This window comes from Chiloscyllium punctatum, chromosome 2 (genome assembly GCF_047496795.1).
Source record: "Chiloscyllium punctatum isolate Juve2018m chromosome 2, sChiPun1.3, whole genome shotgun sequence".
Classification (NCBI taxonomy): Eukaryota; Metazoa; Chordata; class Chondrichthyes; order Orectolobiformes; family Hemiscylliidae; genus Chiloscyllium; species Chiloscyllium punctatum.
Window position 1 is genome coordinate 7011167 of NC_092740.1, and position 22453 is coordinate 7033619.

The 22453-nt window shown below is 41.8% G+C and overlaps 1 protein-coding gene across 4 annotated transcripts in view; it reads right to left on the reverse strand.

Annotated features, from left to right (window-relative positions):
* The window catches only part of lifra (LIF receptor subunit alpha a), a 194171-nt gene that overhangs the window by 101680 nt on the left and 70038 nt on the right, over positions 1-22453 (reverse strand). Inside the window, exon 1 of one of the 4 annotated variants that reach the window (XM_072593156.1) lies at positions 3230-3403. The exons of the other annotated variants lie outside the window; for them this stretch is intronic. The gene's annotated coding sequence lies outside the window, so the exon portion shown is untranslated. Of the gene's footprint in view, positions 1-3229; positions 3404-22453 lie in introns of those variants that run through there. 4 annotated transcript variants of the gene reach the window in all.

Here is a 22453-nt window from a genome sequence, read left to right on the forward strand (position 1 = left end):
TGTTTCCTGTCCATTAGCCAATTCTCTATCCATGCCAATCTACTATTCCAACTCCATGGGCTTTTATCTTATGACTTTACCTTTTGTGAGGTAATTTAACAAACACCAAGCCTCCTGGATGTCCTTTGCCAAGGCACCAGAGAGGAAACAAAATATAGGATTTACACTGAAGATTACAGAGCACAGACTGTCAAGGCCCTTCCAATGCCTTGCGTATCACTGTTTCGCAGTGCAGTTATTTTCCCCATGATGCAAGAGGTCTATACCAAGTTGACAGTACCCTTACTGGCATTCAGTGCCAAAAACTGATTTGAAAGTATTATACTTTGAGAATCTGACAATTCCTGCTTCCTCATACCCTGGTGGACAGCCAGCAATTCACTATCCTCCTGTCTCTGCACATCTACACACCTTGAAAATTCTCAGCCACAGCTCTGCAATACCTGGGGAGCAGATAAACATTAAGATTTAGCTTGAGCAATTACAGTAGGGCTGGTCAATAGAAATTGATGATTTGCCACATATGGCTATGACGGCATTGTTTCAGCCACATGCATTAATTTTGGTCAAGTACTTCATTATACCTTCACATAAGCAAATATCAGAGTATCACACAATTGTTACAGTACAAAAGGTGGCCATTTGGCCCATCATGCTTGCACCATTTCTACTGCTATCTAATTCTTCCTAGAATGCCTCAACTAAACCGACTTCCACACATTTCCAGTCACTGCATTCCAAACCATAACTATTCAAAGTGAAAAAAATTGTCCTCACATCACCCTTGCTTGGACTGCACATCACTTTAAATCTATGTCTGCTCATTCTTCTTTAATGAACGGCAACAGCTTCTCCATATCTACTCTTTCCAGCCCACTTAATTTTGGAAGCCTCGATCAAATAATTGCTCATCCTTACTCACTCCAAGAACAGTTCCAACTTCCTCAATCTCTCCTGGATTATTATTTAAATGTCTGTATATTTAAATCCATACTCCACCACACAAACTGGGTAAAACAAAGTTTTTTTTAAAATGTATTGCAAACACAAATTTTCATTTCACTGATTTAACAAGCATGAAGAAAGGTTATACGCCACATTGCATATGTAAATGTGAACATGTATAGCAAGACCACATATCCAACCACAATTTCCAAAGCTCATTTTTGACTTCAAACCAGAAATGCAATGAGCTATAGACAGATTCCTAATAAGCCACATGGCTGACATATTTGATAGCACTGAACTCAATGCAGCCCTTTGCCAGCTTTGCATGTAAACTGATTATTAAAACCATTGGTAATTTAGTGCTGGCAGATAATATGATTCAGGGTAATTTGATGGTAGAAATATGTCAATTAATATCTAAGAGCACTGCTGGATATAAAATGAAAAAAAAGACTGGATACACATGCATGCATGGTTATCCAGGACATCAAGTATGAGAGTTTCCACATGGCATATAAATTGCAGGCAATGGATCTTATCCATCTCATCTTCATACTAGAATAACTCCACTTCGCACAGCTGAAATAGCTCAGTTGGGAATATATTAGACTGAAGATCGAGAAGTCTCTGGTTCAATCCCAGGTTTCAGTGGTAAACTGATTCAGTTTCTCAGGTCTTGTGACACAGTGGCTGTGGCCCTAATTAGGGGCAGCACGGTGGCACAGTGGTTAGCACTGCTGCCTCACAGCGCCAGAGACCCGGGTTCAATTCCCGCCTCAGGTGACTGACTGTGTGGAGTTTGCACGTTCTCTCCGTGTCTGTGTGGGTTTCCTCCGGGTGCTCCGGTTTCCTCCCACAGTCCAAAGATGTGCAGGTCAGGTGAATTGGCCATGCTAAATTGCCCGTAGTGTTAGGTAAGGGGTAAATGTAGGGGTATGGGTGGGTTGCGCTTCGGCGGGTCGGTGTGGACTTGTTGGGCCGAAGGGCCTGTTTCCACACTGTAACCTAATCAATTCGTCAGGCATGAACCCAGATTTTCAGGCTCAGTCCCAGTAGTGTCATAACTCTAAACAGATTAAATTAAACAACACAGACAATATAACTCCATTGTTAAACTACTACAGACGTGTTTGTATACATCAGTTTCGTTTTCCTTACTGTTACTTGCATATACCAGTTCTTATTGAACAAAGTCTGCATCTCTTCAGTCTCACCCAAAGTTATCGCCCTCAACCTAATTCAAGTAGTAAAGGGTATAAGGGCATTCGGTCCATCTGATCTGTACTAGGGAAGAGTCTGGTTCGTCCCAGCCCGCCTGCTTCTTTCTCGGACCCCGAAAACGTTTTCGCTTTCAAGAACTTATTTTGTTCTGAATCTGTTTCAACCACCCTATCAGACAATACATCGTTAATCACTTGTTGCATTCAATGTCTTTCACCGACAGCATTGGAGCTGGTTCCTTTCCCAATTCTAACAATCAACGCATTTACTATTGCCCCTTTATTAAACTTCCAAGCATTTCTTCGCCCCTTTGTACGGAATTCCGGTTTCTACTGAGAAGCAAATTTCCAACTATTGCAGTTGCACATTTCTTAAAGTCACTGCGTTCGAAACGTTAACTGCTTTCTCTCCACAAATGCTGCCAGATATAGTTTCTCCAGCAACTTCCCCACCTCCCATACCACCCAAACGAAACATCTTGGGAGCACAACCTGACGAATAATTTGAGTGCTCGGCTTTTCGAGGTTAGAAAAGTTTCCCGATATTGCGAGGAGCCAGGAAGTAACGATTACCTGTTTAACCTCACCCACTGAAATAAATCTCTTTACGAAACTGCACTATAAAGGAGACCACATTCGGGAGAGGAATTATGTTATTAAAAGAAAGTGTTTACTTTGGTTAATACGGGCACAATTGTGAACGTTGCTGTAGCACATTAGGTGCCACGGCCATGGACCTCGGAAAAACAATTTCAAGGCAAGCTATGTAGAAGTCTCATTTCTGCCATGGAACTTGAGGAGCGAAGCAATGTCGCAACAGCCAGTCTGTCAAGGCGTTACATCGGGAGAACAAATCCTGTACGAATTGCGTGCAAAAAGACAAATAAAAAAAAGCAAGGACGGTGGGATTAATTGACGGACCAGCCGCTAATCACGAAACTTGTGGTTGACGAGGCGGCCCCGGGGTGGAAGTTAGAGACGGCAAAACCCTCCAGAATTTAGTCCCCTTCCTATGCAAGACACAGACACATAACGAAAGCTAGATTCTCAGGAGTACAAACCGTCGCCCTTTCTGATCCCACGCATTTGTTCTTCTCAAAGTAGATTTCCAAGGTTTAAGACCAAATCGTAGCTCGATAATGCCGATGTGAAAGGAGTCCAGCACTAACACCGTAGCTCCTTTTGTGAGAAGTTCTGTTCAAACGGAACACTGCGAAGCCATCGGCTGGATCTTTAAACTGCCCTCCCCCACTGGCGCCCCGCCTTGGTAAACACAAGCAGATGGGAATTGGAAACAAGAAACTTCAGCATTTGTCCCATTCCGTCGAACCAAATCAGAACGATTATAGCAAAACACGTGCCCGTAGATTTTTTTTTCTCAATTTCGTTCTTCTAAATTGCCGGTATATTGAGGGAGCGGACATGTTCGGGGGCATTGAGGAGAAAGGGATTACGTTTCAAATCCGCTCATTTACAATCGTCGGCGAAAATCAAGATAGATTTTTAAACAACTAGATCTATATTTAATTTGATTCCCTACTCGATGAAGTTTTAATGTGTTGCAATAATTATACTGCTCATCATTAAGATATTTGTCGTCCTGAACTGCTAACTCCAGTTCCATTCTGCAGAAGGCTCAATGAACCCTAAATGTTTCTCTCTCCACAGATGCTGCCAGCTCTGCTGAGTCTCTCCAGCAATCTCTTTTTTTGGTTTCAGATCTTCAGGATCCACAGTTTGTTATTCCAGAATGCCCATCTTCCACGACATGGGAACTCCAAACTGCTTCTTGTGTCCTGAGTAGCTATTTCTGCAGGAAATGATTTGATCCCTCTGCAGTTTGAGAGTATGGAGGTAGAGGGAATGGGTGACCATTAGACAGTCAAGGAGAAACAAGGAATTGCTCCTGCTTAACAATCATTATTCAGTACCAACGATCGGCAAGAGTGTTGATTCACAGAGTTCACCCAGAACCAGAATCTACCAGCAAGTAATAAATTTACTAGATTCTATGCTTTTCAACTCTATATCTTGCAATCAACGTAATTTTTTTCCATGCAGTACATCTCTATGGCAATTTTGAAAAGTCTTATTAGGTCTGCCTTAGTCTATCTCTTTAAAGAAAATAACTCTACCTTCTCCAATCTACCTTCCAAACTGAAGTTTCTTATCCCTGAATCTATTCCATTGAATCTTTTCTGCACATTTCACATGCCTCTAAGATCATTTCCTCTATACCCTCAGAGACAAGTTCAGCGAATCTCCTTTTTCTTGTACTGTATATTCTTATTAATAAAGGGACCTAAGGGCTCCCTTTATTAATAAGGAAGTTGCCTGGTCTAGAGGGACGGTCTTATGAGGAAAGGCTGAGAGACTTGGATCTGTTCTCATTGGAAAGAAGGCGGCTGAGAGGGGATTTGTTAGAGACATACAAGATAATCAGAGGATTAGATAGGGCAGACAGTGAAAGTCTTTTTCCTAGGATGATGATGTCAGCTTGTACGAGGGGGCATAACTACAAATTGAGGGGTGATAGATTTAAGACAGATGTCAGAGGCAGGTTCTTTACGCAGAGAGAGTGGTAAGGGTGTGGAATGCCCTATCTGCCAATATAGTTAACTCAGCTACATTAGGGAGATTTAAACAATCCTTGGATCAGCACATGGATGATGATGGGATAGTGTAGGGGGACAAGCTGAGAATAGTTCACAGGTCGGCGCAACATTGAGGGCCGAAGGGCCTGTTCTGCGCTGTATTGTTCTATGTTCTAAGACAATCCAGTCCTTTCTGTCCATCTGCCAGTCATTTCAATAGTGGATCGTTGAATAATTAGTTCAAGCTCAGATCTTCCTTGCAGCCATGTCTCTGTGAAATCCACAACATTGTACCTGCCAATTTCAATCTGCGCTACAAATGCACTTTACCTTGTTTCATATACTGCCTGTATTTAAAGTACAACCCCCTCAGTCCTGCCACTTGGAGACAGTAGGAACTGCAGATGCTAGAAGCCAGAGTCAGTAGATGTGAAGCTGGAAAAGTACAGCAAGTCAGACAGCATCTGAGGGGCAAGAAAGTCAACTTTTCGGGCTGAACCCCTTCATGGGACTGGGGAAAGAGGGGAGCCCGGAAGTAAATGGTGGGTGGGGTGGGGAGAGAAGCTGACAGAAGGTTAGTGGGATAGTGATAATTGGATGCAGGTCAGGGCTTATTGTGATGAGTCAGTGGGAAAGGTAGTTTCAGGCCAGAAGGCAGCGCATATTTGGCGGTGTTGCAACTGGAGAGAGAAGACTCACTGAGCTCTCTTCAGAGGGAGGGGGTAAACTTCAGGGTGGACATCCTTAAGACAGACTTCACAGTGTTGGTTTTCAGTGACTTGGAGACAGTCAGGGCTGCAGATGCTGGAAGCCAGAGTCAACAGATGTGAAGCTGGCAAAGCACAGCAGGTAACTGCTCCCCATCCCCATCTCACAGCTGTCCCCTTGTTTGCTGTGCCTGAAGTAAGGTTCCTGGGCCTTTCCATACTCTCTGTCCCATTTCGTGTTCAGGAAGCTTTAATAATCTCTGTTGAACCTTAACTTTTTTCATAATTTTCCATGAAAATGAACCCACCCACCTGACACTTCAGTTTAAAGTCATAAATTAAAATGATTTTGCAAATCAAAATCAATAATTGTATTATCCTAACCTACCCACCTTTCAGTGTCTTGCAAACTGCAACTGTATAAAAGTGATATACTCCAATTTGTAAAATAGGTTATTTCATTACTTCCACCTTTATAAGCTGCTATATCCGACAGGATTTGCATCAAACCACTCACTTATCTATCAGCATTGTCATGTTAATGGATTAATGACACAAGTAATTAGCATTTTCATGTGCATCACTAAACCAAAATAAAGGCAGTCAATATGATTCAACAACGTCTTTAAAATGTGTGGTTGGACATAAGGCAGTAGCCCAAATCAACATTCATTGGACACACAATCAATTTAATTCGTGTGGCTCAATACTCCGCTAAACAACAAGCACGGCTCTCAATCAGTAGTGCCCCTTGAGTTACCAAGAGCTTGCTTGCTGGGTTCATTCAAAGCTTCTTGCGAGAGACAGGACCTCAAATTGCCATTCAGACTAACAAAGTACCTTTATACCAGTAAAGATCAGGAGTGCCTCCTCGTAATTGTGCACACCATTGCCTTAAACATGCATCGATCAACACAACCCTCGAAATAAACAGAAGGTTCAGCAGCAAGGCAAGTTAAGCTTTACAACAAAACTTCATCCAGGCTCACATGAACTCTTTCCCTGACCCTCATTAGGTTCAAATGCGCAAGAACTCTCGTCCATATTCACTCTGACATTAGACTCATTAAATTCAAGTGTGGAAACTAAATAGCCACTAAAATAGTGGAAAGGCAGAAAAAGAACATGAAGATAATCAAGTAAAAATAATGCATGCCGAAACCGTGACATTAACAACAACTGAACTCAGAACTAAATCAAACTTCACCAATTTAAGCTCATGATTGTTTTTAAATAAATACTGTTCTGCCTAACACAGCGTGACTCCAACTTAACCAGATTTATAACAGACCTCAAAAACACCTATTAAAAAGATGCACTCAATCGTGAACTAATTCAAACTCTGTCAGCACAAAGAAGGAGTTACATACAAGACCAAAGGAACAATACCAAGAATCAGTATAAGATTAACGTACACAGAGTGACAAGTTCCACAGTTAACTCAGCCAGATAAACAATGACTGAAATTGCCAGCTATACAGTACAATAAATTGCTTTGAGACATTGCGGACAGGCAAGGCCAACATTTATCACCCACCCAAATTGCTCTTACCGACCAAACAAAACCCCCTGAAGATATATTAAGGTAGACTTAACTTTTGCTTCTTTTGTGAGGTAAGTGTAAGCCGTAGCATTCCAGATACAATTTGATTAGTCACGATTCGACGTTAAGCAAAACATACTTGATTTTTACCTCCAGTTAAAGTGCACACAAAATAAAAATGAAAGAATTAGCTTAACTATAACTCTATCAAAATGCTTAACAAAATAAAGAAGCATTAACTGTTCTAATATAGTAATACCTCATAAACAAATTCATGGCAAAGGCAATTTCAGTAAAAGAGACAGTGTCACATGCAATTCCAGCAGCAGGGAGAGAACCCTACATTGTAGCTGTAAAGAGAGAGGAAGTAGAGCATCCACATCCATCTTCAAGACCCCAGCAACTGCAGAAAGCTAAAACTAAAAATGCTATTTCTGTGAGTGTTTGACCCCACCCATTCAGGCCTGTTTCAATTGTTCCAACTTTAATAGTTCCTCAGGCAACTGTGTGTGGAGGGATTGCACATTCTCCCCATGCCTGCGTGGGTTTTCTCTGGGTGTTCCAGTTTATCTCACAATCCAAAAGATGTGCAGGGAGGTGAATTGGCCATGCTAGATTGCCCACACTGGATGTAGGTTTGCTCACTGAGCTGGAAGGTTCCTTTTCAGACATTTCATCACCATACTGGGTAACATCATCTTCAGTGAGCCTCCAAATGAAGCACTGGTGGTGGAGCCCACTTCCTATGTGATGTTTCTCGGGTTGGTGATATCATTTCCAGCGGTGACATTTCATATGGTGATGTCAATTCCTGTTCTTTTTCTCACAGGGTGGTAAATGGGATCCAAGTTAATGTCTTTGTTGATAGAGCTCTGGTTAGAATGCACTGCTTCTAGGAATTCTTGTGCGTGTCTGTATTTGGTTTGTCCTCGGATGGATGTGTTGTCCCAGTCAAAGTGGTGTCCTTCCTCATCCGTATGTCAGAATACTAGTAAGAGTAGGCCATGTTGTTTTGTGGCTAGTTGATGTTCATGTATCCTGGTGGCTAGTTTTCTGCCTATTTGTCCAATGTAGTGTTTGTTACAGTCCTTGCAAGGTATTTTGACATTAGTTTTGCTTATTGTCTGTATAAGGTCTTTCAAGTTCATGAGTTGCTGTTTTAGTGTCGGTGAGTTTATGGGCTACCATGATGCTAAGGGGTCTGAATAGCCTGGCAGTCATTTCAGAGATGTCTTTGATGTAGGGGAGAGTGGCTAGGGTTTCTGGACAGTGTTTTGTCTGCTTGTTTGGGTTTGTTGCTGAAAAATCAACGGACTGTGTTCATTGGGTACCAGTTCTTTTTGAATACACTCCTTCCACTCTACCCAAGAATTCCTGAAGACTGTCAAAGACACCAAGAAGAGGATGAAGCAATGGTCTTCTTTGATGTAACAGTCCTGTTCACATCCATCATAATCAACCTGGCCAACGAAACACTTGATTACATTATTAGAACCAATGACACATACACCAAACACCACCAATTTCATCAGCAAGGATAGTATTGTCAAGCTAGTGGACCTATGCCTTACCACATACCACCTTCAACAACAAAACCTACAGACAAACCAACGGAACACCCATGGGACCGCCAATATCATGGCAGAGGCAGTAATGCAGACACTCGAACAAACAGCTCTGCCAACCATCCAACCCAAACTTTGGGTTTGCTATGTGGATGACACCTTTGTCATCACTAAACAGACCAAATTAGGGGAAACCTTCAAGACCATAATAATACCCTTACTTGCATAAAATTTACTAAACAGGAGGAAAACAACAAACTGCCATTCCTCGATGTTGCAGTAGAGCAAACAGCCAATGGGGAACTTCAAACCAGCTTCTACTGGAAAACAACAGATACGGACCAAATATTGAACTACAGAAGCAATCATCCCAACATCCAGACAAAACTGCATGAGAACAATATTTCAATGAGCCACCACACACTGCAACACAGACAAACTACGCAGAGCAGAGGACAATCACCTATTGTGTATTAAAAAAAGAACAGGTACCCAATGAACACAGTCCACTGATTTCTCAGCAACAAACCCAAAAGAGCAGACAAAACACGTCCAGAAACCCTAGCCACTGTCCCCAATCAAAGTCATCTTGGAAATGACTGCCAGACTACTCAGACCCCTTAGCATCATGGTAGCCCACAAACCCACCAACACACTAAAGCAGCAGCTAATGAACTTGAAAGACCCGACACAGACAACAAGCAAAACTAATGTCATTTACAAAATACCTTGCAAGAGCTGTAACAAACACTACATTGGACAAACAGGCAGAAAACTAGCCACCAGGATACATCAACATCAACTAGCCACAATATGACATGACATACTCTCACTCGTATCCTTACATATGGAGGAAAGACACCACTCTGACTGGGACAACACATCCATCTTAGGACAAGTCAAATAGAGACACACACGAGAATTCTTAGAAGCAGTGCATTCCAACCGGAGTTCTATCAACAAAGACATTAACTTGGATCCCATTTACCACCCCGTGAGAAATAAAACAGGAAATGAAATCACCATACGAAATGATGTCACCACAGGAAATGACATCACTAACCACAGGAAACTCAAACATACAATAGAAAGTGGGCTATACCACCAGTACTTCATTCAGAGGTTCACTGAAGATGTTACCTAGTATGGGGATGAAACATCTGAAAATAAACCTTCGAGCTCAGCAATCAAACCTACAACCAGAACCTCAACCTGACCTACAAATCTTCTCAAAACTCACTATTGCCCATAGTGTTCAGGGAGGTAAAGGTGCACTAGTCAGGAGTAAATATAGGATAATAGGGTAGAGGAATGGTTTACTATTCGGAGAGGAGAAAGTGAGGACTGCAGATGCTGGAGGTCAGAGCTGAAAAATGTGTTGCTGGAAAAGTGCAGCAGGTCATCCAAGGAGCAGGAGAATCGACGTTTCGGGCATAAGCCAAACCATTTCCTCAAGAAGGGCTTATACCCAAAACATCGATTCTCCTGCTCCTTGGATGCTGCCTGACCTGCTGCGCTTTTCCAGCAACACATTTTTCAGTTACTATTCGGAGAGTCATTGTGGACTTGTTTAGGCAAAGGGCCTGTTTCCACACTTTGGGATTCTAAGATTTCTTGGATTTAAAAATAATTCCCAAGACCTCAAGTTGTTTACTCTATTGGCTTTGAACAGAGAGCTCGGCGCTTCTGTCTCAATGTTTCTTCACAAAACACCTCTTAAAGCCATAATACTGTCAGAGAAAGTGGTGAGCCACACTTCTGAGCCTCAGCCACCAGTGTTATGGGAGCATTCCCACACTGTTGCCAGATAGAAAGTTCCAGAATTTCATGCCAGTAACCATGAAGCAGAATTATTTCCAAATCAGAAACAAACATTCTTCAAGGGTTCGGCTGTTGTGGCAAAGTGATTACATTCTTACCTTTGAGCCAGAAGGCTTGGGCTCAAGTCCCACCTTTGACCAGGTTGACCAGAAATATCTGATGGGGCTCATGTAAAAATGTGGCTATGTCCCTTTCTCTGGACCAGAAGCCTGATGTCCAAGTCCTACCTGCTCTACTTTGTGACATAGTATGTCTCAACAATTTGATTACAAAAATCAATGGAACTGGCAGTGTTCCAATCACTGCACAAAGTAATGGCTGCTCATTGCTCTATGAGTAGACATTTTCTTTGTTATACATGTCAGCACCAACACAATGCATGCATAAAATGAGATTTCAAAAAGTGTAGATCAAACAATAAAACAAATGGCACATGACAGTGGAGATGGCAGGTATTGCTCCCACCTGGTCCATTACATTTTGTACATCTGCTGCACAAGACTGGGAACAAAACACACACAATAACTGACTTTGTAACTACTGATTGGCCATAGATAATTTGAAGTGTTCTGGTATAGGTCAACCCCACCTGCTCACAGGAGGAAGCTATCAAGAGAATAAAATTGGCTAATCAATTCACTTCTTATATTTTTGCTATTACCAGCCATATTTGAAGTACAGTTTCTTCAAGACAATATGTGGCTTGGAGGAAGCTTACAGGTGACGATGTGCCCAAGCAAATGTTCATTTGCTGCCCTTAGAGGTGGCAGAGGTCACAGGTTCAGCAGAGGCTGTCTAAGGTGCCTTGGCAGCAGTGCATATTATCAATGACACATGCTGCTGCTGTTAGGAGTGGATGGTGTTGCTACTCTGATGGGAAGGGTGCACTGGAAGTCAAAACCCAGTACTCTATGAGCCATATAAATGTGTAAAAAGTGTATATGTCTGACTTAATCACCTAAATGGTCAATTTGTTTCTCTTCATTACTACTATCTAGAACAAAAGAGACTTCCACCAATTTTCTTAAATGCATTCAAATTAATGTGATATTTGATACATTCTTGAAATAACTGGCACGACTGGTTATCAACTAAGATACAATGAGAATTAAACTATATTTCCCTTAATCCTAATATAACGATATTATAGACTTAAGAACTTCAATAACTGTTCATGGATTGAAAAAAATCAAACTGTTATAAGAGAAACTGTTATATTCAAAGAAGCAGCAAGAACAGTGTCTGGAATAAACTATTAAAGACAAGGTCAAACTTATACAAAAACTGGAAGCAATAAGCCACGTCTTGAAAAAAAACAGGAGTCAAGATCACATAGACAAAGCTACATTGACATCTACTTGATAAACCTGATGCTTTATGACCACAAAGGACAAGGATAGCCCTGCAGAAGAATTTCAGGAGTCAACTACAGGAAAGCTGTGTCTTCAGCCAGTTAAGGCTAAATGTAACAAGGAACAAAGACATTACTTCTGTTGAGAAGGCATGATGCAGACTTGCAGTAATTTGGATGAAAGAACTTAAAATCATCTGAAGGACAAATATCTGTATCAGAATCTTGATGAACTTCAAAGAATAACGCTGTACAAGGATCGAATCTTGAACACTTCCGGAGATAGACACTATTGGTCCATTTTGGCCAAGTTTCATCATTAATCTGGTAACAGCCAATTTGGGTCGCAGACTTGTACTTGATTACTTGAGGGGTCTAATATTTGGTTGCGTAAGTTTGATTTGTTGTTTCAGACCAGTGAGCCTGACATCAGTGGTGGGCAAGTTATTGAAAGGGATTCTAGGGGACAGGATTTACATGTATTTGGAAAAGTAAGGATTATGGATAGTCAACAAGGCTTTGTGCATTGGAAATCATGTCTCACTAACTTGACTGAAGTCTTGAAGAATAACGAAGACAATTGATAAAGGTAGGTGTTCAGCAAGATTTCGCATCGTAGACTGGTTAGCCAGGTCAGATCACATGGAACACAGAGAACTAGCCACTTGGATACAAAACTGACTCAAATGTCGAGACAAGAGAATGGTGGTGGAGGGCTGTTTTCAGATTGGAGACCTGTGACCAGTGGTGTACCACTACTTTTTGTCATTGATATAAATTATTTGAATGCAAACATAGGGAGGTATGGTTAGTAAATTTACAGATAACATCAAAATTGGTGGTGCATTGCACAGTGAAGAAAGTTACTTCAGAGTACCACAGGGACTTTGATCAGATGGGCCAATGGACTTAGGAGTGGCAGATGGAATTTAATCTCGATAAATGTGAGGTGCTGCATTTTGGAAAGGCAAATCAGGGCAGGACTTCAACACTTACTACTAATGGTAGTATTGGTGAACAGATAGACCTTGGAATGCAGGTTCATAGTTGCTTGAAAGTGGAGTTGCACGTAGATAGGATTGTGAAGGCAGCATTTGGAATGCTTGCCTTTACTTATTTCCAATTTATTCATTTTGTGAAATGTGGGTGTTGCTGACTGGCTAGCATTTATAGCCATCCCTAGTTGCCCTTGAAAAGGTGGTGGTAAGCTGCCTTCTTGAATGACTGCAGTCCACGTGCATTGGGTTAACCCACAATATCACTTGGGAGGGAATTTCAGACTTTTGACCTAGTGGAAGGAATGACGATATATTTCCAAGTGAGGATGATGAGTGATGTGGAGAGGAACTTGAAGATGGTGGCTTTCCCACATGTCTACTTGTCCTTTCAGTTGGAAGCAGTCCTGAGGTGCTGTCTGAGGATCTTTGGTGAATTTTTGGAGTGCATCTTGTAGTACACACTGCTGCTGTGCATCAGTGGTGTAAAGTGTGAATGTTTGTGGATATTGTGACAATCAAGTAGACTGCCTTGTCCTTGATAGTTGTCAAGCTTATTGAGTGTTAGGGTTGCACTCACCCAATCAAGTGAGGAGAATTCCATCACACTCCTGACTTGTGCCTTGTAGATCTTGGACAGCCTTTGAAGAGTTACTCACCACAGATTCCTAGGTTCTGACCTGCTCTTGTAGTCACTATGTACACATGACAGAGAGCAGTTGAGTTTCTGGTTTTTAATAACCCCCAGGATGTTGACAGTGGAGGATTCAGTGATTGTAACACTACTGAATTGTCTCTTATTCATTATGGTCATAACTTGACATTTGTGTGGTGCAAATATCACTTGCCACTTGTCAGCCCAAGCTTGGATTTTGTCTAGATCTTGTTACATTTGAACATGGACTGTTTAAATATCTGAGTCATCATGAACTGTGTTGGACTTTGTGCAATCATTGGTGAACATTCCCACTTCTGACTTTATGATGGGAGAGAAAGTTATTGATGAAGCAGCTGAAGATGATTGGACACGACCCTGAGGAACTTCTGCAGAGGTATCCTGGAGCTAAGATGAATGACTTCCAACAACCATGACCATCTTTCTATGTGCCGGTTTGACTCTAACCAGTATAGAGTTTGCCCCCAATACCCATTGATTCCAGTTTTGCCACACTCAGTTGAATGCAGCCTTGATGTCAAAGGCTGTCACTCTCACCTCACCTCTGGAATTCATGTTGTCCATGCTTGGACCAAGGCAGTAATGAGGTCCGGAGTGGAGTGGCCCTGGAAGAACCCAAACTGGGTGTCATTGAACAGCTGCTGCTTGATACCACTGTTGATGACACCTTCCATCACTTTCCTGATGATTGAGAGTAGACTGATGGGGCAGTAATTGGCTGGGTTGGAGTTTTTCTGCTTTTTATGCACAGGACACAGTTCAGCAATTTTCCACATTGTTAGGTAGATACCAACATTGTAACTGTACTGAAACAGCTTGGCTCGGGGAGCAGAAGGTTCTGGACCACAAGTCTTCAGTACTATTACCAGAAAGTTGTCAGTGCCCGTAGCCTTTCCAGTATCCAGTGTCTCCAACCGTTTCTTGATCTCACGTGGATTGAATCAAATTGGCTGAAGACTAGTATCTGTAATGCTGGGGACCACTGGAGGCGGCCAAGAAGGATCATCCACTCATCATTTCTGGCTGAAAATTGCTGCTGACCATTTATTGGTCAGTACATTGAGTACAGGAGTTGGGAAGTCATGCTGCCGCTACACAGGACGTTGGTTAAGCCACTTTTGGAATATTGTGTGCAATTCTGGTCTCCCTCCTTTAGGAGGGACGTTATGAAACTTAAAAGGGTTTCGAAAAAAATTGCAAAAATGCTGCCAGGGTTGGTGGGTTTGAGTTATAGGGAGAGGCTGAGTTTACTAGGGCTGTCTTCCCTGGAGTATCGGATACCGAGGGTGACCTTATAGAAGTTTATAAAATTAGGGATTGCACGGATAGGGTGAATAGACAAGATCTTTTCACCAAGGCAAGGGAGTCCGAAACTCAAGGACATTGGTTTCAGGTGAGAAAGAAAAGATTTGAGGAGGACTTTTGAGGCAACTTTTTCGCAGAGGGTGGTCATGTATGGAATGAGCTGCCAAACAAAGTGGTGGAGGCTGGTACAATTACAACATTTAAAAGGTATCTGGATGGATTTGAAGGGATATGGTCAAATCCTGGAAAATGGGACAAGATAACATTTAGGATACTGAATTGGCAGTCAAACTCAGCTGGGTGGCAGTGTACACTGAGGAGAATGATCAGACACTGCAGGGTGACTTGGACAGACACAATATAAAAGTGGATAAATGTGAGGCTGTCCACTTTGGTTGCAAAAACACAAAGGCAGATTATCTGAATGGTGGCAGTTTAGGAAAAGGTGAGGTGCAATGAGACCTGGGTGTCATGTCGTTGAAGATTGGCATGCAGGTACAGCAGGCAGTGAGGAAAGCTAATGGCATGCTGGCCTTCATAATGAGGGGATTGGAGTATCAGAATAGCAATATCTTGTTGCAGTTATACAGAGCCTTGATGAGGCCACACCTTGAGTAATTTGGGCCATTTTGGTCTCCAAATCTGAGAGGGCATTATTGCTGTTGAAGGAGTCGACTCTTGATTCCTGGAACAGCAGGACTGACACGAGGAAACACTGGATTGACTGGTCCTATTTTCATTGTATTGAACAAGAATGAGGGGGTATCTCAAAGAAACATATAAAAATCCTGATGAGAATCAACAGGCTAGATGCAGGAAGAATATTCCTGATATTGGGAAAGTGCAGAACTAGGGGTCATAGTCCAAGTGTAAGGGGGAAGCCATTCAGGACTGAGATAATGAAGACTTTCTTCACTTGGTGAGTTGTGAATCTGTGGAACTCTCTCCCACAGGAAGCTGTTGGAGCCAGTTCATTAAATACATTCAAGAGGGAGCTGGATATGGACTTTGCTGCTAAAGGAATCAAGGGGTAAGTGGAGAGGGCAGGAATGGGATACTGAGATTACATGATCAGCCATTATCATACTGAATGGTGGTGCAGGCTAGAGGGCTCCTGCACCTATTTTCTTGGTTTCTATGGTTGGCATGGACAAGTTGGATCGAAGAGTTTGTTTCCGTACTGTATAGCTCGGTGACCCTGAAATTTCTTAATAAGCAGCCAAATTAATGATAACTTGTCGTGATTTACCCACAACACCACAAAAGGACAAGATACAGCTCTGCTGAAATATTAAAGGGAGGGAAATTTGGATCAAAGACACTTGCAAATCTAGAGTCCAAACTTAGGGTGGAATGGGTTGACTTCTCACAGGTGCTCAGGGTTCCTATTGAAGCTGCTGTTGGCCAGAATAATGAAAATCCTAGTTCTGGGTGAAAGATCAGCTTGACCTTAAATTGAGCTAGGGGTTCAGCTTTCAGAATTTGAGGAAAGGAGAGATTCTGATTTGTCAAGCTTCTCAGATTCCCAGAGAAAGTACTTTACTGAGATGTCTTCAGATGATTTCCTTTTCAGGGCATCATTTTATTCACAGAGAGAGGGTGAGTGCACACAAGTACACCACTCTGCCAGCCTATCAATCCTAAACTGCCCATCAACATAATGTTACACACACAGGATTATTTAATGTATGTTATCTAATCTCAATAGAGACACAGCTAATGTTGAGTTTTGCAGGCATCAGCTGATTGGGTAGAGTCAGTGTCTTGTTTTTGTGAACAGCCATAGGTATATGCTGTTTGGGACAATCTATGAGCATTCAGGGCATACAGCCTACATACCCGGCATCACACTGACAAATTCCAATACCACATTATATTTGCATGATCGGCAGAACATCTTTTTTCAGACTATGCAGTATACCAGAATAACTGATTGAAGAAAATACATCAAGAATTAAGATTTGATAGGTCATTATAAAGGGATCAGCTAAAACAATGAGTGTAACTCCATTTCAGACTGCAGTGAGTCAAGGCAGCATCATGCCACATTAGATGTGTGAAATTCAACACCATTCAGGATACATTAAGGATGGATAATCAATAGGGGCCTGCCAAGAATGTTCACATCCCAAGGACAAAAACAGATAGATAAGTAAAAAGCATAAGAGGAGCACGGATTGGAATAAGGTAGGGAAATGGGATTGAAACTGCTGCTTTCATGGAAGATAACCTCCATCCTCATTCTTACATCCACAATTTTTACATTGTAATTACTGTACAATTCACTGACAGTAATTCTAATTCACTAATCTGTACATATCGTAACCATCCAGCCTTCACCATTCTTGCAGTAATCGTTGCCAGTTCTTGTCAATCACAAGTTAACCTTAAAAAAAAAATCTCTGATCACAAAACTTCAAAACTGTCGTCAGGTCTAGGACAACAATGTCGTGTGAACAAGCACTGAGCATGCGAAATAGCATTGCCAATGTCAATCATTACTCCTTCTTCATTCCTATTTCTTTGTAACTATTCAAAACATTAGTTAAACATTACCAACAATGCCAAGTGAAAGGGACAAAACAACTTGGCCCACCCATGCAACTAAAATTACATTGTTCAAATATCAAACTGAAGCAGGTATCACAAGTTTTTGAGGAGTCAGTTTACTTCTTATTTTGTAAAAAAAATTATATTTTTAAGTGTTTGAAGATACAAAATTCCCAAGGTTCTTCACTTTTTCCATCCCAATAAAAATAATCATCAAAAAATGAATAGCAGGAATTTCTAAAAACCTAATCCAAGTAGTAGATATTTAGGATTGAAAGGGAAACAAGCTTGGAATAGCACAATCATTATTCCAGATCTTTAAATAGATTTTGGGTATTCATTGGCTCAATGGTATTCTCACCTCTAAGTCAGAAAGCTATGTATTCAAATTTTACAGCCTTCCTTTAAGAAACCTTATATCGCTTGGTAGGCACCCATCCACCACTCTTCCGGCACCCTATTCCATACACACATCACCCTCTGCAGGGCAAAGTTGCCCCTTACGTCCTTTTAAAATTTTTTGCCTCTCACCCATAACCTATGAAAACAATGTGCATATTCATTTCACTTGAATTAGGCAGTTAGTCATAATTGGGTAATTTGGTGGTTTAATCAAATTTTCGAGTTTATTATGATTCTGCGAATACTGCGGCTTGCTTTATTGAGTCATGACACTGTATAACACTACAAATGGCATCTTTACTGCAGCATACTCTTCAGGTCGACACATCAGTGCAATACCAAGGGAGGGCTATGCTTAAACAAGTATATTGGAATAAATATTAAATCTTGACTCTGTCTGTCCCTCAGTTGGACATGAAAGATCTCATGGCTTTATTCCAAAAAGTAGCGACACTCTCTTTTTGTTTCTGGTCACTATTCAGCTTTCAACTAAAACCACAAAGAAAGAGTATCTGATCATTTAACGCATTGATGTTGCTGGTTCTTACCATGTGCAAACTAGTTGTTGAATTTCTTAATATTACAAAAGTGAATATTTTCCAAGAAGGACTTCATTGCGTAAGATGGACTTTAGGCATCAGAAGCACGTAGAAGAAGATTTATATAAATCCAAGTTCTCTCTGTATGAATAGCTTTTCAACATTGCAAAGAAATGTCGTTATTTCAAGCTGAGATTCACCTTTGTCAGTCGGTAGTTAAATAAAGTATCACAAGCTTTGAGTGTGACTGTTTAGAAGCATTATGTTTGATGAAAGCGAATGGATTTGTAGTCAGGTCGGAAATCCCCACTGCCTGATGAAGTAACAAAGCTAATTTCTGCCAAAATTTAAAATGATTACTTAATATGGTTTTATGAGAGAGTCTATATATATATTTCCTTTTAGAGAAGCATTTGTATCATTGCTTTTTGGTATTTGCCATGCTGGAAACACCAGAATAAAGCCAGAAATAGTAAATGGTATCAAAACAACACTGGAAGAGTAATCTCACGCTCTAAAGAGCCTCCACAAAGGGAGAAAGGAAAGTATTAAATGCCAGTACCTGTGAAAGAAATCAATTGTCTCGAACAAACTGCCCAGTTAAATGTGCTCCCACATCACTTAGTTTTACAGTGACCACACATTTTACCAGCTACTCACAAGCAGCTTAGTGGAGTGTTGTAGACAGTTAAGTACAAGCTTTCTTACAAAAGTGCACTTCTTTGCCCAAATAGAAAGCTAGGCACTTGGCTTAGCACTGCAATCTGTCTTGCGACTGTAGCCGGGTGTATCCGCATATCTCATGAACTGCATCAAGGAATAAACAACAAGCCCAAAGCTAACACAGGATCAGTGAATGCAGCTGATGATCAGGTTATTTTTCTGCCATTGGTGAAGGAAGGCTCTCTTTTACACCTCTGTAGGGCAATAGACTTTTCCAAGAGCAGCACCAGTTGCAGCAAATACAAGGGAATTGCTGACCTGAACATACCAACCATTGATATCCAATCTTCTGCAATTCCATCCCTCGCCAACAGTCTTCATGCTCTTCTTCCTTAAATGGAAATTGAACCGTCCAACACCAGTGAACTTATCATCAATTGAATAATGTTCTCTTTTACTTTCACTGACATGCATCGAATACAGTGTCGAGACTGGTGTCTGCACAGGTCCTCTCCATGCTTGCTTTTTTATGGGACGTGAGAGGGGTTTACATTATTTGTGCATAACCACCCCCTTTCACCTTGCCACCAAACTTTCTTCAATTAATCTCCCCTGCCCTCCAGCCGACCAGATTATAAGACTAGAAGATGTAGAAACAGAAATAGGCAATTCAGTCCATTCAGTCATTTCCACCATTCACTGAGATCATGGCTGTTCTGGTCATCCTGAACACTATTTTCTTGCCTTTACCTTAGAACATAGAACATAGAACATAGAAGAATACAGCGCAGTACAGGCCCTTCGGCCCTCTATGTTGCGCCGATCAAAGCCCACCTAACCTACACTAACCCACTATCCTCCATATACCTATCCAATGCCCACTTAAATACCCATAAAGAGGGAGAGTCCACCACTGCTACTGGCAGGGCATTCCATGAACTTACGACTCGCTGAGTGAAGAACCTACCCCTAACATCAGTCCTATATCTACCCCCCCTTAATTTAAAGCTATGCCCCCTTGTAATAGCTGACTCCATACGTGGAAAAAGGTTCTCACTGTCAACCCTATCTAACCCCCTAATCATCTTGTACACCTCTATCAAATCACCCCTAAACCTTCTTTTCTCCAATGAAAACAACCCCAAGTGCCTCAGCCTTTCCTCATAGGATCTTCCTACCATACCAGGCAACATCCTGGTAAACTTCCTCTGCACCCGTTCCAGTACCTCCACATCCTTCCTATAGTATGGCGACCAAAACTGCACACAATATTCCAGATGCGGCCGCACCAGAGTCTTATACAACTGCAGCATGACCTCAGGACTCCGGAACTCAATTCCTCTACCAATAAAAGCCAGTACGCCATATGCCTTCTTCACTGCACTATTTACCTGGGTGGCAACTTTCAGAGATCTGTGTACATGGACACCAAGATCCCTCTGCTCTTCCACACTACCAAGTAGTCTACCATTAGCCCAGTAATCCATCTTTTTATTACTCTTACCAAAGTGAATCACTTCACACTTAGCTACATTGAACTCATTGAACTACCTTGCATAATCATAATTTCCTTCATGATTAAACTTCTACCTCACAGCTGAATATACAAATGGCCTAACTTTGACAGTCTTCTGCATTAATAAATTTCTCAGATTGACTCCCCTAAAACAAATTCATTTTCAAATGTTTTCAGTTATCCCTTTATTCTGACATTATGCAATTTTATCCTCTATTTTCACGCAAGAGGAAACAAAGCAAAGCACAAGTCCCCTAACTTTAGATACATAAATAAAGTCTCCTCTCAAAGGTTTTAAACGCCAATGTGTACAAGCCCAAACCTATTCCACCTCCCCTCATCAGAAAATCCCTCCATACACTGAATCAACCCAGTGAACCTTCTCCAGTCTGTCTCCATTGCCAGTTTATCTTTACATTGTAACGGGGATCAAAACTGATCTCAGTATATCAAATGTATATCAATCTCAGTATATCAATTACTGCCTTGAATAGTTTTATACTATTCTCTTTGGCATAAAGGCAAACATTCCATTTGCCTTCCCCATTAGATGCTGAACTGAGGTGCTAGCTTTTTATGATTCGTGCACAAAGACCCCAAATCTCACTCTGTTGCAACTTTCTGTTGTCTTACTCCACTTAAATACTATTCAGCTCCTCTATTCTTCCTGCCAAAGTTCATAACATCATAATTTGCCACATTATATTCTGTTATGGAACAGGCCAGATCCCTCAAAACATTTCAAGAAGGTAGCCCAGACCTTAACTTTGCTAGTTGTTTTCGAACATAGAACAATACAGCACAGAACAGGCCCTTCGGCCCACGATGTTGTGCCGAACTTCTAACCTAGATTAAGCACCCATCCATGTACCTATCCAAATGCCGCTTAAAGGTCGCCAATGATTCTGGCTCTATCACTCCCACGGGCAGCGCATTCCATGCCCCCACCACTCTCTGGGTAAAGAACCCACCCCTGACATCTCCCCTATACCTTCCACCCTTCACCTTAAATTTATGTCCCCTTGTAACACTCTGTTGTACCCGGGGAAAAAGTTTCTGACTGTCTACTCTATCTATTCCTCTGATCATCTTATAAACCTCTATCAAGTCACCCCTCATCCTTCGCCGTTCCAACGAGAAAAGGCCGAGAACTCTCAACCTATCCACGTACGACCTATTCTCCATTCCAGGCAACATCCTGGTAAATCTTCTCTGCACCCTCTCCAAAGCTTCCACATCTTTCCTAAAGTGAGGCGACCAGAACTGCACACAGTACTCCAAATGTGGCCTAACCAAAGTCCTGTACAGCTGCAACATCACCTCACGACTCTTGAATTCAATCCCTCTGCTAATGAACGATAATACTCCATAGGCCTTCTTACAAACTCTATCCACCTGAGTGGCAACCTTCAAAGATCTATGTACATAGACCCCAAGATCCCTCTGTTCCTCCACCTGACCAAGAACCCTACCATTAACCCTGTATTCCGCATTCTTATTTGTTCTTCCAAAATGGACAACCTCACACTTGGCAGGGTTGAACTCCATCTGCCACTCCTCAGCCCAGCTCTGCATCATATCTAAGTCCCTCTGCAGCCGACAACAGCCCTCCTCACTGTCCACAACTCCACCTATCTTCGTATCATCTGCAAATTTACTGACCCACCCTTCGACTCCCTCATCTAAGTCATTAATAAAAATTACAAACAGCAGAGGACCCAGAACGGAACCCTGCGGAACTCCACTTGTAACTGGGCTCCAGGCTGAATATTTACCATCTACCACCACTCTCTGCCTTCGACCGGTTAGCCAGTTTTCTATCCAATTGGCCAAATTTCCCTCTATCCCATGCCTCCTGACTTTCTGCATAAGCCTACCATGGGGAACCTTATCAAATGCCTTACTAAAATCCATGTACACTACATCCACTGCTCTACCCTCATCCACATGCTTGGTCACCTCCTCGAAGAATTCAATAAGACTTGTAAGGCAAGACCTACCCTTCACAAATCCGTGCTGGCTGTCCCTAATCAAGCAGTGTCTTTCCAGATACTCGTA